Genomic DNA, 18,255 nt, shown 5'->3' on the forward strand with positions numbered 1-18,255 from the left:
GCTTGAAAGGGAACAAAAGAAAGATCCTACCTTGGGTCTCGTTCTTACTCTTGAGATACGATATGGAGTTAAAGCTTCTCTTTTGCCCACCTTTATTGAGCTGTGGTTGTGGTTTCGCACGTCAGTGTGCAATAGACGCTAAACGTGTTGGATCTAGACAGACAGTGACTCTCATTGTCCTCCATTTCTCTGCCTTTTTGGTGGACTATTATGTAGTTATTTGAGAGCAATTGCATGCAATCTGTGTTGCATCAGGCACTGCAGAGGCTTTTCTTTTTTATTATTGGACTCATTTTTGTCGTCTTTGATTGAGATTTTTCTTTTCTTCAGAATGTTACTCGGTTTTTCATCATTTTCTCATAATCTTTTCCTCTCTCACACAGAGGGATTATCCCCAAACATTAAACTCATGTTCAATCTTAACAGTTCCAAACTCTGAAGACAGTAAACAGTGCAAGCATCGGCAGGCTCAGCGCTGTGCCGTTTGTGCTGTGCATGTTTCTCTACGGAGGCACGAATCTTAAAAATTTTAATTGATGCACTCCATGTGCAATCATGGTAGAAGAGTGGATAAATATAGATGCAATTCCAGTTCACGCTCTAACAAAAAGATCAAGTCAATTTATATTTCATAGGCATAACATTAAAGACATGGGATACAGACAACATTCCATAAATTTTTCCAATCCAAAACATGTCAAGGAAGCGCAGCACTGACTGTGAGTCAGAAATAAGCAAAAGAAACATAAAATACCCTTTTGTCGTTCCGACACCCCCTTCTACTCTTCTGCTTTAATCAATCTCATGTTTCCCTCAAAACACTACATCCTCCATTCAAGCCCCACCTCCAACCTCTTTTCTCTCTGTCTCTCTTCCACGGTTGATTTATCATGCCTATCACTCGGCTAAGGTGCCATAGCGCCGCTGAGAGCAGCACGTAGTTTGCAGGGCACAAGCGGTTCCTTTGTCTGTAAGGCATCCTGCTACCAGCAGGGTTCTGGATGCTTGTTGCCGTTTCCACTCTCATATTTGATTGCCACAGAGAAATAAAAGCCGTATCATACCACACCCCACGTGTGTACAAAAATGAATATGTCCTCCCTTGTATTCACAGCCTGTCTCATCTTCCTTTTAATGACTGCTGAACTCAATATAGAGGCCATATCAGATGGAATTTGTCTTTGTGTGTAGGTCATGTTGTGAGCGGTTATAGCTGGTGAAGTTGATTTCGCAGTGAGACAAATTTTACTGGGCTCGGAAATATTTCTTAAAATCGCACCATTACCAGGGTTTTAAACAACGCCGGTGCGCAATAAATTAGGATAATCACAATTTCCGCTCTGTTTAAATGAACAAAGGTTAAAAAAAAAAATGGAAATAAATTTCTTTATGCGTGTGAAACAGTGTTACTGGCATTCAGCAATGCCACTCTTGGAGTTTCACCTACAGAATAATCCCCGTGGTAAAAGGCATGAGAAGGAAGGAAGCCTCAGAATTCTTCACCACCACCACTGGGATTAGGAGCATCTCAAGGATATGGTCTTTATAGTCACAGGAGAGAAAAAAAAAAACTCCGCAGGGATAAGGAAAACCCTGTATGTAGTATAAACCCTATCAACACAAGGAACCTTCACCCATTGATCAGTCACCTGCGAGAATACAGCAGGCAAACCTTTCAGTCATATTAGAAACCCCTTCATTCGTAACACCTGCATAATTTACAGTCTCCTTCACAAGCGGTAGCCCCTGATAATATCTGGACCAGCCAAACTCAACGGAAAAGAACAGGAATGACAACCCAAGTCAACAATAACTTATTGAAAGCTTTGGAAGTAAAGGATTTAAACAAGATACGACCCAATGGGACAAAACAAAAAACAAAACAACAACCCAAACAACAGCACTGGTAAACAGAACTCTCAAAAAAAAAAATCACACAACGTGTACTACAGCAGGAAAAAAAAACAAACCTAAATGTATACTTTCATCAAGTAAAGCAAACCTAGGGTGTCCTCTAAATCCTTTCACAAGACATTGTGTGATTTTTTTTTTTTTTGTGAGTGTGGGAATAAACATGTTTTTGAGATGTCTATTGCAGATATTTGCAGGTCCGTCTATATAAAGCAGATTTGACGCCGGCTTGCTAGGAGCCATGTTGTCTGACTCTAGGAAGTTCAACAAGTCCGAAAAATACAATGAAACCAATGGCTGGGGGAAGCTTAAAGTATAGCTCAGCAGCGCTAATGTCAATCAAACAGCAGTATTTAATGGAATTAATGTACGCCACTAGCAAGACAAAGCAGTTGTGCAAAATGTTCCAACAATCCAGCAACATCTGCTTCGTCTGAATGAATACCTTATATATACCAGGCTGGCTTGCTCTCCCTGCCTCCCCTTCCAGAAGCTTCCTTCTTCAGCTGTTATTAACATTTCCATGTTTCCCACATTTTGTATTGTAAACTGTTTTCTTGTCTGTAACAACATCTACTGCACGTCTGTCCGTCCTGGGTGAGGGATCCCTCCTCTGTTGCTCACCCTGAGGTTTCTCAGATTTTTCCCTGTTAAAAGGGTTTTCTATGGAGTTTTTCCTCAGTCGATGTGAGGGTCTAAGGGCAGAGGATGTTGTTATGATGCCATGTGAAGCCCTTTGAGACAAACTGTTTGTGAAAACGGGCTGTACAAATAAAATTGCCTTGCCTTGCCTTATTGAATAGAACGAAATGCAAACAATCAGTATTTTATTACACATTTTAAAACACAAATACTGTCTCGACACTTACACGATACTTGACTTTACGCTTCGTTGTTGCTATTTATTGCCAGGTCAACACAATATGGCGTATCCATTTTACCTTAGTTGTAACCTGACTGTTTACTGCTTGAAAGCATCGTCTGGCGGTGCTTCTCAGATGGAATGACAAATTGTATTTTAACAACGCAGAGTTCGAAGTGACTGTTTGAGTAAATACGACGCACAAAGAGCGAAAGATATGATGCGAGCTAATTATTAATTACTCTTCTTGCAACTCACCCTCATTGTAACTTTTTTTTTTATCTTCATCCAACGTGTGAAAATCTGGTTTGAGGCAAAGGGGGGAGATGGATCCATATTGGCAGCTTGTATAGCAGCCATCTAACATATAATACATCATCGGTATAAACGTTTCATTTTGTAAGGTTGTCTGAATAACCAATTAACCGTGAGACTTTTCCCATTCCGTCTGACAACACCAATGTGTCAAGAAGTGTGAATCTTTACAACGATGTCATCAGTGTACTACGATGCACGGAAAGTAAAATTACTACCTTATAATGAGGCTTTTACAGTTTAATAATGTCTTGTGACCAAAGTTTTTCAGTGAAATTAAACGAGATTACATGTAAAATAAGCAACCACCAAATGTAAATTGTACAGTAAAAATGGCTGTAAATAATGGCATGGTCATGTTAATTTGGCTGAAAAGGGATGTTGAATTTACCAGTTCAGTGCATCAATTTTACAATGTTATTTTGTAAATGATAACAGTTTTAAGTTGTAAAATTTACAGTTTGTTCTGTAATATGGTTTACACTCTGCAGTGTTTTTTTACAGTATTTTTCTGGCAACCACAGCTGCCAGTTTTTTTCCGTAAAAACAACATTTTTTTTTTTTTTTTTACAGTGTAGACATAATTACATGTAATGGGTTCTTTATTATCAAGATCCGCAAAGTTGTTCTTTTCACGGCTGCGACATCATGAAGGAGAGGAGCTGCAACTTGCTGACCCCATCTGAGAAACAGCTTGTTTGTTCTAATTAGAGACACTGAGGAGAGAGTCAACTTCAGAAATCAAAGTGGAAACCTTGGCCAAAGCCTCAGCTTTGAAAATATACTAATTCCTAATTCATGAGAGCAAACAAACTTGCCAAATGTGAGGTCAGGTTTTAATTGCACAGGGGAGCAAATCCACATTGACTTTCAATTCCTTTCTAGTGATGGGTGACCAATTAATGAAGTGGCTGCAGGCTGTGGCTGTTTGTTACCGAAACAACTGGTTGACCTCTAGGATATTTATTCATGAACAAAAATGCATACAGTACAACATTGAAATCTCGTGAAAAATAGCAATAATATAAATACATTTAATGCTTTAAAATCATATTGCTATGCCATTTTTTTGGGAACATAAACTACTACGACAAATAACTTGACTGGAAGAGCACAGACATTCACTGTAATATTTCTCCAGATTTGTATGTGATAGGTGGAATTTACACATCCCATCTTCTCCTTGCAGGTGTTGTTTCCCTTTGGGAAGCTGAAAATGGAGCTGTTAATTAACTTGCTGCTGATCCCTTGATGGTTGTTCTGTCAACACTTCCTTTACAGGAGTGATCTAAGTGGTCTGGGAAGTTGCGAGTTCACACATTGTGTGCTTATGTGAGCAGCTGTGTACTTGTGCATGAACTAAACATCACCTCCTCAACAGTACATTTGCACAGCTGCAGAGAAGCAGAAAATGGCAGAAGATTGTCTGAACTTGAAGGTCTAATGCAGGGGTTAGCAATTAATTTCAGCCACGGGGCAATATATCTTTTAAAGCCGATACATGCGGATCAGCGCTAGTGATGATGTAGCTTGTTTCCTTATCAACCAGCGAACACTGTAAACTTCCACACAGGTCTGGGAGATGCCTGAATACACTATTTGTCCTTCCCAGAGTTTGAATAATAAATGTGCATCATTTTAATTTGAAGGAATGATTAATTAGGCAGCGCGGTGGTGCAGTGGTCAGCACTGTCGCTTCACAGCAAGAAGGTTCAGGGTTTGAGTCCCGGCTCCAGCACGGGATCTTTCAGTGTTGAGTCTGCATGTTCTCCCTGTTCCTGCGTGGGTTCTCTCTGGTACTCCAGCTTCCTCCCACAGTCCAAAGACATCAAGAGGGGACGAGGCTGATTGATACTCTAAATTGACCGTAGGTGTGACTGTGAGTGTGAATGGTTGTCTGTCTCTATGTGTTGGCCCTGTGATGGACTGGTGACCTGTCCAGGGTGAACCCCGCCTCTCGCCCGTAGCCGCTGGGATAGGCTCCACCCCCCGCGACCCTTAACAGGATAAGCGGAAGAAAATGGATGGATGGATGGATGGAATGATTTATTGCTTCCTTGTCACACAAACAACTAATTCCAATAATTATTTGAATTATTTCCCCTCTGAATTTAATTCCTGGAATCAGTGTGCAACTCCTTATCTATGGTGTAAAGATTTTGTGGTTTGCCTGTTGGAGGTATGCATGTCATATGCAGAGCGAAGTTAGCAGGACAAGTGAAGAAGAGAAAAGTATCACCATCCACAAATTTGAAGAAGGAAATTTACAGTGAAAACAGGACAAAAAGAGAGGAAGGAAAGACAACAATCCGTTCATCTTGCTTTGTTATTATGAATGCAAATTGAGTGTGCTGTTAGCAAAGAATCAGTATGAGATAGCGCCAGCAGGTGAAGTGGTACCTTCAATGTGGCATTTATGCTCCGCTCAGAGGCCCAAATGTGCCAAATTCAAGCACCAGTAGGAAACCATGCACAGTGGAAGGTCCTGGTAAGAGGCCTGACATCTTAACAGAAAGTTAACAGTGCCTCCCTTAAAGTGCCTTGGGTGCTTGTGCAGCACAATAGGCCTGTCACTGCTGCAAAGGTGTTTAAAGTAGCAGTTGTCCTATGGTATGGATTATATTCTACATTCTTCATTTGGCAGACACTGTTGTCCAAAACGACATACAACATAGGCAAGAATTTAGACTGCAGGGAAAGCCTTCGTAAGGATGGGAAAGAGCTGGAATCAGTGAACGTCTCCTCATGTGCAATGTAGCATTTTTATTTATTTTTTTTGTGATCCATGAGCCGTAAGACATACTTATGGTGACTGGGGAGCAAATTTATTAGATACATTTTTCATCTGCATAGATTTTAGCATCATTGGTGAAGGTATGCACTCAGTGTTTTGGTTCCCTTTCTCAAACCACACATTCTAGTCATTGTGAGCACATCCATCCATTTTCAACCGTTTATTCTGTTAAGGGTTGTGGGGGGGGGGGGGGCAGCGGGGCTGGAGCCTATCCTAGCTGCCTTCACTTCAGCTGAGAGGTGGGGTACACCCTGGGTCACCAGTCCATCACAGGACCAACACATATACAGACAACCATTCTCTCTCACAGCCATGCCTGCGGTCAGTTTAGAGCAACCTAGTCCTCTCCTGCATGTTTTTGGACAGGGGGAGGAAGCTGGAGTACCGGCTGTCTTTTCAGCTCTGCCCTGTTTCTAAGATAGCTTCCTTACCTGATTGCCCTGCACACACTCATGTAGAAGTTCCCCTTTTCCATAGCGTGATTTGGCTGTAGTGCCAAGAAGCATTGTTTCAAATGTGTGTCTGTTTGGGTGGAGCCCTGAAGAAAGCAGTTCAGAGAGATTCACTGTGAAGTTCAGTCAAAAGGGAATGGACGAATGTGAGGAGACAGCTTGAGCGACACAAACACACACGCAAACACACGGATGCACCCACATACGCACATGCACACACACGCACACACAAACACACGCACAAAGGGTCCTCGGGGGTCGTATTCACTGTGCCAGGTAGGACAGACACGCATGCGCACACATATCAAAATCTGGGCTCTTGAGCTGACATACATAGAGCCCAGCTGCATGTATGTCAGCCAGACTGACAGTCCTCCTCGCGTCCACAATCATCCAGATTTCCCTCAATCTTTAATCTTATTCGTTTCTTTGTTTATTGTACTTTGGCACTTTTTCCGATTTTGATGCACATTACACTCCAGTAAAGTAACACTCCAGTTCATATAAAATCAGATTGAATGCTGTCAAACTGTATGTGTACGGAGCCCCGGAGTGGCCGTAGGGAGGAAAAAAAAAAACACGAGATATAGCTTGCTTCCTAAATTTAGACATTTTTAGTATAACATATTTTATATCTGTAAACATATATATTATGTATACGATCTAGTGGTAAATTTAAGAGGAAATAAATTATATCTTGTGCTGTTAAAATAGCTACTTTGAATGAACAACTTATACCTCCATAAATCTTATTTTTTCTATACCCACAAAATAATAACAATTAAGAAAAAAAAAAAATCTTTTCATGGCACTCCAGGGCTCCTGAGAAGTCACAAGGGGAAGGGGAAATCTAACTAGTTTTAAATTTGGAAGCAAAAGGTGTTTCTGTCATCGGTATCCAAATTAGACGGAGCCAGTGGTTTTCCTTTCTTCTTGGTTCAAATGAATGATATCCGATGAGCTTAATCTATTCCAGCGTGCATTTATCAAATGGACCCTTCTCTTCCTGTTCCAAACAGAAAATATACACCAGCTCCTCTGAGTTCAACACATCCAAATTTGTTGATGGGGTTAACTGAGGACATGCTGATGTAGGATGCCTCTCAATACCTAATCCTAACATAAACTGATGCCAGCAAGCAAACAAGAAAGTATTTAATTTCTCAAACTGTGCAAACCATCTCTGTGCTTCTCTTAAAAGTGCGAGTCGTGTTTCGCCTGCTTGAAAAATGGAAACATGCTTCATCTCTTTACAAAATTAACAGCCAGCTGTCATCTCGATTTTACCTTGCACGTTCCCCAGATTATGGTTTTGAAACCTGAGGGAATTATTTCCCCTAGAAACCCTCGTGAAAGTGCAGCGATATGTGAAAAGAAAACTTTAATCTTGAAGAGATGGTCGAGAATAAAAAGGCAGCCCTGTAAATGGGTAGAAAACCCACCTCTGGCAAAGGGAACTGAAAAATAATAATTCGAATTTAGTTTTGGGGATCTAGTGACATCTAACATTTAAATTGAAGGATTGTGGGACACGCTACAGGATAAGCAGGCATATTCAGGCCTTTCCAAAAAGCTGTGGGTCCTGACTCTCAGCTAGCAGTTACTTATTCACATGATGTGGTTGTGGGAGCTGGCTGCAGTTCCTGTCTTTCGCATTCAGATCTGCTCAAACTCTCACCAGAGCCTCACTGATCATTTCAAACATGTTTGATATGTGACATGAGGATGATTATGTCAGTCCTGTTTGAGTGGAGCCCCTGTAGTTTGTGGCCAGTTTAAGGTCGTTTTAAGGGTCAATTCACCTATGGTACACAAGCTCTGAAATTCAAGTTCTAAAACATCCATCCATGTTTTTCCGCTTATTCCTGTTAAGGGTCGCGGGGGGGTGGAGCCTATCCCAGCGGCTACGGGCGAGAGGCGGGGTTCACCCTGGACAGGTCGCCAGTCCATCACAGGGCCATCACATAGAGACAGACAACCATTCACACTCACAGTCACACCTACAGTCAATTTAGAGTATCGATCAGCCTCGTCCCCTCTTGATGTCTTTGGACTGTGGGAGGAAGCTGGACCACCAGAGAGAACCCACGCAGGAACAGGGAGAACATGGAGACTCCACACAGAAAGATCGAACCCGGAACCTTCTTGTTGCTGGGAGTCAAAGTAGCCACTAGGGGTGGGGAAAAATTGGAAAATAACCAGTTGTGATTTACTAACAGCCCTAATGCTAACATACCACATCAAAACATGACTTTGATCCTCTTTATATAAATTGTACATACAATGTAATCTTCCATAGCAGTGCCATTTAACTGTCAGGTTAAGAAATATATTAACAAAGTACAAATTGGAGCAGCACAAGCATGGCCATGCACTTAGACTTGACTACATTTGTGAAAAGCTTGTTCCTTCTTGTTTTCAGGTCTCATTTCATCTTTACAAATATAGAACGGGACAAGAAGTTGGAGCTCGGGTGTAGAACTACTGAGCCACATGCAATAAAATAATTACTGACGCTGTCTGTTGTTCACCAGAATCTCCTCATGCTCGCCAGATAGTTTCTGGTTTCATGAAAGCATGAGAAAGCTAAACGTATTATTTTTGTCCATGCACCCACAGGGCTTCGTACAATTTAATATTGGGAAATAATTGTCTTTTCAGGAATCACCTTCCTCCATATTCTTTAAAAAAAATGAATACATAATCTTGTGAGATTCGGCTGTGACTGGAAGACGACATTTTGTTCACGCATGGCTCAGAGGTAGAGTGGCTGTCTAGCAACCGAGTGGTCACTGGTTCAGTCCTCACTTCCCCCATGTCGAGGTATCCTTGAGCAAGATACTGAGCCACTAATTGCTCCTGACCCTGCAACAGACTGGCAACCCGTCTAGGGTGAACCCCGCCTCTCATCCAATGTCAGCTGGGATAGGCTCCAGCCCCCACTGCAACACTGAATGGATAAGCGATGTAGAAAATGGATGGATGGGCATAGAGGATTAATTTGTATCCCGCCAGACATCATGAGTGTGGGGGGGGGGGGGGGGGGTATCATTGCATTGATTAATACCTGAGTTCTCCTCATGTTCACAAAGGTTTGGATTAAAAGGTCAAATCATCTCAGAAATATTGAAAACAAATCCCCTACTAAAGTAAAAATTACATATTAATGCCACTAATAATGCATTACAATAAGAAAATAATATATCATTTTGTCAGGTTGAATTCATAAATGCAAATTAAAAATTGCTTGATAGGTAGGGCTTAATGCCTCTCCAACCTCCAACATTATATATGGGCGACGCATACGTAGATAAATCACCCAATGAAAAAAATTGCTGGTTAAACTCTATTTTCTCTGATTCCAGCCCAGAGGGGGCAGTGTGTTACTATGTGGGGGATAATGGGCCCCAGGTCATGGGGAAACTGTATCCCCTCTTTCATCACCCCTCTCTCATCCTGACAAAGTGCACTGGGTGCTTCAGGGGCACACTGATTCGCCTGATGTGTGTTAGCTCCCCATATCTGCCGTTCAACACAATGACAGTAATTTGGCAGAAAGGTGAAAACAAGCCTAGACATGTTCACAGACATCCAGTCTGCAAAGATGCTGATAAGCGAAAGATCTTCGCTCACAAAGACAAATACATTCTTAAAATTGGCCTCAATAGATGTTGAATTTGCTGATGTGTGCTTTTATATTGAAGGCTGATCCTCCTCAAATGTAAACCTTTTGCAAACTTAAAAAAAAAAACAAACCCACAATTTAGTTTATGATCTTATCATAAACAGTCATTTCTAACAAAAATGTACTTCTTCCCACCTTCTCAATATAAATTCGTCTGTTCTGACGCGTTGCAATTTCAAACATGTTTGTTTCTACTGCCGATGAGAATTCCCGCACATCATTGATATTCATTCTTGAAAGCAAATAGTTCAAGGAAAGGAAAAAAAAAAATTTGGTCCACGGAGAATTGTCTCGCTCACTGAGTGCTTTTCATTTCTGAGATCTGATTCACCAAAAACAAACAAACAAACAAAAAAAAAAAGACCCTGTCACAGAGCCAGCATATTCTCTTACACATTTTGTCATGCCTGCAGTGGAGGCCATTCCAAATCTGATTTATTTGGCTTGTTTCCGTGAGTCACCCTTCTGTGAACCGCCTGTGAAACTGATTTGTAAAAGATCAATTTCCATCTGATGTTTCTATTTGCTTGTTGTCCTGCACGCTAAGAATAAGTGTTGCAAGAAATGTGAAATGAAATCTCATTTCCCGCATGGATCCATCATATGCTTCTGTACATGCAGTGGCGAGATAGTTTAGCCGTGTCCTTCAGCAGGAAGAGGAATGGCATCTTCTCCCCCGTTACATGCTGTCTGAGATCCCGACCACATATCAATAATTTCAGGATATTTTAACTGAAAGAAGTATATTATGTTTTCACCAGGTGGTTTACTTGTGATGGATGGAAGAAACTATGCTGAGTTTTTGCAAAATGTAGTGGAGTGGTGGAGCACTTCATAATAATTAAGTAACAAATAACAAGGCTGCGTGGTGGTGCAGTGGTTAGCGCTGTCGCCTCACAGCAAGAAGGTTCCAGGTTCGAGTCCTGGCACAGGATCTTGTCTGGGTGGAGTCTCCATGTTTTCCCTGTGTCTGCGTGGGTTCTCTCTGGTACTCCGGCTTCCTCCCACAGTCCAAAGACATGCAACTGGGCATGAGGCTGATTGATACTCTAAATCAGTGGGCCCCAAACTACGGCCCGCCTCCACATTTGGCCCGGCCCCCTGAACAATACCAGAGATGCATTTTGATTTTTTTTTTCCATATATGTGTAATTGTATTTGATCATAAAATTGATAGCTAGCTATGAACTATTTTTTTTAACTATTAAGGTGTGTTCACACCAAACGCGAAGCGAATTTTCACGTCGCTTTATTCGCGTCGTTCGCGAATAAAGCGACGTGAAAATTCACATTGCCGTTTGGTGTGAACAAAGTCAGTTAGTCACTATTTCATACATGCATAGAACGTGGCATTCAATTCCGCCCTTCTGCAGTCTGTGCCCCTATCTGGAAACCCCCAGAAAAAAATCCCTAGACCCGAACCCAGAGAGGGTTATTTGGTAGTGTCATTATGTATTTCCTGACTTTTTTTCTGTGAAGAACCCAGAGAGGGTTATTTGGTTGTGTGGCTTTCTGAAAAACAATACATTTTATGTTTAGGCACCCCTGCGATCGTCACACTTTTTCTGTTACAAACTGACCCCGGCCCCCCATCAGAGAAGGGGAAACTTATGTGGCCCTCACAGAAAAATTGTTTGGGGACCCCTGATGTAAATTGACTGTAGGTATGAATGTGAGTGTGAATGGTTGTTTGTCTCTATATCTTGGCCCTGTAATGGACCGGCGACCTGTCCAGGGTGAACCCTGCCACTCGCCCGTAGCTGCTGGGATAGGCTCCAGCCCCCCCGCTTATTCCTTAACAAGAATAAGCAAAAGAAAATGGATGGATGGATGGACAAATAATAACTAATTTAGCTAAAAGCATATTGAAATATTCAAGATGCTCCAGACTCCATACCATCCTATAATGTTTGGCAAGTTGTAATGTCATTAAAATGTAACAGTGCCAGATGACTTGTTCCTGTTATCTGAAAGTAATGAGCTCCAATTTGTGTTCCTTTCACCAAATTAGGCCCGAGATACGACGAGAGTTCACTGACTCATACATGAACGTGGTCTCCAAGGCAACAGTAGGTTCCCTAACATTTACACACCACTAGCGTACCACTAGTTTGCAATATGATGATGATAGACTGCCAACAATTAGAATATGTCCATGATTTGCTATTACACAGAGATTATTCACACTGATGTGTTTCTGAACATCATGTCTGTTGCAATTCTAGGCTAAGACAAATAAAATATTTTTCGCTCAACCAAATAATACAATTTGCTGCTCCGTTCCGTTTCATGCTTCTGTACGTACATGCGAATAAAACTGAGCACTGTCTCCCCCTCCCTTCTCACAAGCTAGTCTTGTGAAACAAAACAAAGCATCATGGAGGAGTTGGAGTTTAGTCTGTTTATTTTAACTTAAAGTTACCTCATACAGTGGAGGGGGACAGCATTTTCTGTCATAGGTATGCAATCATCATTTCTGCGATGAATCAGTTGTCGAACACCAGCAAATGTAAACTTTCCAGTGTTGTGTCTGTGTTCATAACATAATCCTGTGGTGTGCTCAGAATATTCACACAGTTGTGTTTTGACTGCCATGTTTGAGTCGGTGTTCAGACTTCAGGATGTTCTTGATGAAAGGATGTCCGTGACGTTGGAAGAATATCAACTTTGATTGGCTGTCGTGACACAACATCACACAAATTGACCTTTACAAAAAAAGTTGATCTGAATTGATTTACTTTTGCAGAGCCTGCAGCAGTTACTGCGGTTAACGAAACACATTTCCTAAATGTTATTCTTTGAATTTAATATTTCGTAAAGTCAACTCAGTTTTATTTGTATTGAGCCAAATCACAACAAAAGTTATCTCATGACACTTTACGGGTAGAGCAGGTCCAGTACCACACCCCACAATGAATCTACACCCAACAATTCTCCATCAGCAAGCACATCCTGCAACAGCGGCGATGAAAACCTTCCTTTTAACAGGTGGGAACTTCAAGCAGATCCAGGCTCAATGGGGACGGCCTTCTGCTTTGACCGGTTGGGGGGAAAGAGAGCAGGAGAGCAGGGCAGAGACAAAGACAGATAATGGAGGAAGACAGATATGCAGAAGGAAAGAGAGGGACAGAGATAAAGAGAGAGAGAAGGGAAGAGACTGATGGACAGACGGGGACGTGACCAGGTGGAGCTACGGGTGGCAGCTTTAGCCTCTTCAGGTCTTTAGCCTCCTCCAGCAGCACCCGGGATCTGGGATGAGGGGAGAAGAAGAGGAGTTAGTAACACACAAGTATGATTATTGTATAACACATACTGTACAGGAGGACAGAGGGGAAAGAGAGGAGGAGAGAGAAGCCCAGTGCACCATGAGAGATCCCCCAGCAGTCTGAGCCTATAGCAGCATATCTAAGGGCCAGCCTAAGCAGCCCAACTATAAGATTTATCAAACAGCCTGCTTAAGTCTGCTCTTAAACAGAAAGAGGGTGTCTGCATCCATCTTGCGACCAAAAATGGGAGGCAGTTCCACAGGAGGGGAGCCTCATAGCTGAAGGCTCTGGCTCCCATTCTACTATTAGAAACTCTAGGAACCACCAGTAACCCTGCATCCTGGGAGCGAAGGGTTCTAGCTGGATAATAGGAGACTATGAGTTCTGCCAAATATGAAGGTGCCTGATTGTTGAGGACTTTATATGTTAGAAGGAGAATTCTGAATTCTCTTCTAAATTTGACAGGGAGCCAATGCAGAGAAGCCAGTTCCAGTCCACCCACAGGCAGCAGCGTTTTGGACCAGCCGGAGAGTCTTTAGGGACTTACTGGTGCAGCCTGATCAGAGGGAATTGCAGTAATCCAGCTTGGAAGTGACAAAAGCATGGACCAATTTTTCTGCATTTTTTTGAGACAGGATGTGCCTGACCTTAGCAACGTTACGTAAATGAGAGAAAGCAGTCCTAGAGATTTATTTAATGTGGGAGTGAAAGGACAGATCCTGATCATAACAGCCAAAATGAAATCCTTTTGAGGAACAATAAACCAAATATAAGCCTCCCACATGTTTGTAAAAAACAAAAACAAAAAAAAACCTGTTTGGCATAATTTGAAAATATTCTTAACCAAAATGAAAAACTAAAGAATCGTCATAAAATTAAGTTTGCGATACCGCCATGAAAAAATCGTGACATATTGCCCTACATTAGCCTCTTAGTTTGTCTGGCTTCAATAGGCTTGGTTGATTCAGAGAGAACATTAATTTATTTTGCTTTTTCTTAAGTACTTGTCATCCTTCTTCAGCCTTCCTCTGCCCACTAGCACAATCTCTTTCGTTAGCTTAGTGTTAGCAAGTGATTCTTCGTGTTACTTGCACTATGTTTCCATGTAGAGTTCCCTCAGATTCAGAGATAGCTTGCACTGGGTATAACTTTTCCTTCCTTATCTTTGGAGAACCGCGAGTCAGCCATTGAGGTGGGGGAGTGGCTCCAGCGATGTGATTTGAGGTTCACTTCATACTGTCATCCTTCAAATGGGGGCTGTATTTTCTGTCTTTTTCCCAGTGCCAAATTGAACCTCAAAATCTCCATGCAGCTAAAGTTGTCGGGTTTATAATCCTTCCCAGAAATATAGCAGGTGAAAAATGGAGAAAGAAAACATTCTAGTCAGCATCGACAACTCTGAAACCTCAAAGAGCCCACTAAAACCAATCTTGGCTTTGCACACATGCATTGGTCAACTGTGGGAAGTCAAGGCGTCGTACAGCTGTGTTTCAGAGGGAGGGACTGAAGGAATGACTGCAAAAGCGGTAGCAAATGAAGTTGGCAGGCTGTGGACTAGTGCTCTCTCCTGCTTGTAGTAATAAACAGGCCTCAGAAACAGACTGTGGAAATTAATCCCTGATAGGCCCAGAGCCTTCTCTGTCTCAGTTGTCAGGTGTGTGTGTGTGTCTGTATGTATAACACAGAAGCGCCGACACACATACACACCAGGACACACATGATTGCACAAATGACAGCCAAAATGATTAAAATAGAAGTAGACGACTGAAAACACATCTCTATGTTTTGGTGTTACTCTATTGTACCCTCCAAGGAAGTTCCATTTCATTCCTTTTTTTATGACCGTTAATCTTTACAGTCAGTTTCTTTGCCCTAATAGCAGCCTTGTCGTTGCAGTAGATGGAGATGGATGACGGTTCTTGGCTATTAGGCTCAAAGCTAACCTTCCATGGTATGCCTTGCCCTATAGCTCATTCATTTGTGTTATACACATATAAACATTGGTGTTTATTGACCACAGCTACAGAAATACTTAGTATTTAATGGCTATTCATGAATAATAATAGGAAAATCTTAGATGCATGCAAGCCTCCATGAAAAAAAATGAGGATCAGATTGATATTTCAAGGAGGGTTTGTGAATAGACTGAACATAATGAGTTTATGAATAACTAATGTCGTGTTAAATCTCCTTCCATTTTATTTATTTATTTGTGTGGGAACAGAACATAAAATATTAATGACTTTGACTGCTCAAATGCATCTTAAGCAGTCGTAGTATTAAGCACATTGGGGGCCTACTTGTGTCGCACGTGCTACTTCAAGAAAAGGTTAAGTGAATGTTTGATCCTCTAAAATAGCAAACTAGGCAGGGAGGGAGTATGCTGACATACAGTCCGGCATCTTATTTCCATTAGCTTAAGCTTTGGTGAGAGTGTCAGCGTTCATGTTTGTCTTGGGTTTCTGCTTGAATGTGTTGCAAATGTTGACAAAAGAAAAGATAATTGGAAGCCCAGATTGGAAAAACAAGCGCGTGACAAAGAGTGAGTAGAAATAGAATGTAATAAAGACCAAAGCTATAGAATATGATTTAAAAACTATAATCAAAGACGACACAGTACACACTAGAAACACCTTTAACCTTTTTTTCGAAAAAGATATATTTTATGCTGTATTACACACAACACCAATTCAAGAAATGTTCTCATGCACAAGTATCTATCCATCCATTTTCTATTACGCTTATTTGTTAACATGGGGGCTGAAGCCTATCCCAGCTGACTTTGGGCAAGAGGCGGGGTACACCCTGGACGGGACATGGTCGCCGGGGTAAGTGAGGATCGAACCAGCAACCCTCAGGTTGCTAGATGGCCACTCTACCTCCGAGCCATGCCACCCTAAGCACCAATATGTTCTTAGACAACGTAGGACTTTTTACAATTTAATTTGGTCTGACAAATTGCGAGCAAAATCAGATGGCTTTTTGTAATTCCTTGCTCTGAACGTCTTTAATGTATCTGTTGTATACAATTGAACATCATAAATAATGATTCAACCTGAGATTAATAAAAGGAGAGCAAAATTAACTGTCGGTTGTAAATGTTGTGAATGACGATGCTGACAAGCTTACTCCATGTACAGCAGCAAAGAGATGTTATTTCAAATGCCACTACTGCATGTGCACAATTATGAGTGAAAGGGAACTTCAGCATTGTTGACAAGACCAGTACAGGACCAGTACACTGGGAATGGGTTTGTCTCTTAGCAATCAAATATGCCAGTGATTCAACTGACGAGTTTGGCGGGTACTTCTTTTTCAGTATGAACCGACACAAAGTCTTTTTTCATTCTTCATCACGTGCTGCGACCTAAATGATGTTTTCGATTGTTTCACTAATGGACTAAGCCAGTCCAAAAATATCCCTTTTTAAGGATTCTTTGCTTTCACTGAAGTTTCAATCATGATGTAATTAAAGTCAGATCACCTCAATTCTCTGTGGCAAAGTGTTTTATGCCCCTTCAAGACCAGATTCCCTTTAGAAAATCGTAGATTTTACTGGCGCAGGGTTCTCCAGTCTACCGGTTCAGGGAGAACTCTGCATCTCCTGTCTGTTCAGCAGGGCCAGATTTACCTCTTTCAGGAATTATCTTTTCTGCCTGTGACATCCAGGTCCTTTAGCTACAAACAAAACCTGCAGCTGCTGGCAAGAGAAAGCCATGTATAACGAGGACCAGTGCAGCAGCAAAACAAAGCTCTCTTACTAGCCAGTGGATAAACCAATGGTCCCAACAGCGACTCAGACCTCTGCAGATTAAAAGCAGCAACCGTGCCACATTTGCATTTGGTTAATGCTGGTACATGGTTGTTCGTCACAGCAGGGATGGTGCAGTTTCAGTCGCTAAAGTAGTTGTGCATTGATGAGGTCAGCGAAAACTGTACACTTTAACAACAAATATTACCATCCAGGAATTCAAATTGCCTGTGAAACATTTGCCGAATAATTTTCCATCCAGCCACGTACTTGTTTTTTTTTCTTAGACTTGATTGAGAGTAATCACTGAGACGTTCAATGATCTTTATACAGTCGGAGATGGAAATCTGATTCACGATTATCATGGAAGGACGTCCTTCAAAGCTGTTGAAGCAGTGTTTCTTAATGTAGGGACAGGGAGGATTAACTGAAGTTGTTTTTTTTTTTTTTTTTAACTTTTGATCTCCTGATTGCAGTAATTAAATTGCTCAATGGAGGAGTGAGTGCTTGGCCGTTACTTGCAGGACTTTAATGTCCGCCCCCTCTTTAACATAGAAGCATTATAGTCAAAGGGCCTCATTATAAACAGGGATGGCCCTGATTTGTTAAATTAAAGAGTGCTCTCACTTCAAATATGCATTGACCGCGAAACAGTGTTATTGTAGCAACTTGATGAGGAGAACCCTGATCCATTCTGTAGATTGGTATCTACCGTCGTTACTCGTTTTTCCACTCCTTAACCTCTCCAGAAGTTATTATCTTTCTTCTTCTCTTGGCTTTTCCTCTCTTTCACTGACTCAGCTTGACACCTATCACAGCAATGTTTATTGTCAATGAAATATTCAGCACTAGAGGGCCAGTGTGTGCAGACGGCAGATTTCATCTTACCCTGAAACAATAGATGATACGTGTGTCCCTGTGACGTGTGTGTGTGCGTGTGTGCGTGTGTGCGTGTGCGTGCGTGCGTGCGCTGGGACTGATTTAGAGGCAGGACCTTGACGCCAAGAATCTCAATCTGTCTGTGTGGTATTTCTGTCATCGGGGAAGGATATTACAGGTTCACATTTCAAGGTTCACGAAAGATTTAACACAGCTGTCAATGCTGAAAATGCGCTTGGTATGTCATCTGGCACATCATTTTGAATTTGGTTAAGACAGCATGTAATTAATGAAAGATACATTTTATTTTGAATACCATTTTAGTTGACGGAATATTTTC

This window comes from Aulostomus chinensis, chromosome 4 (assembly GCF_037954235.1).
Source record: "Aulostomus chinensis isolate RoL2024-O1b breed Wild chromosome 4, RoL_Achi_v1.0, whole genome shotgun sequence".
Classification (NCBI taxonomy): Eukaryota; Metazoa; Chordata; class Actinopteri; order Syngnathiformes; family Aulostomidae; genus Aulostomus; species Aulostomus chinensis.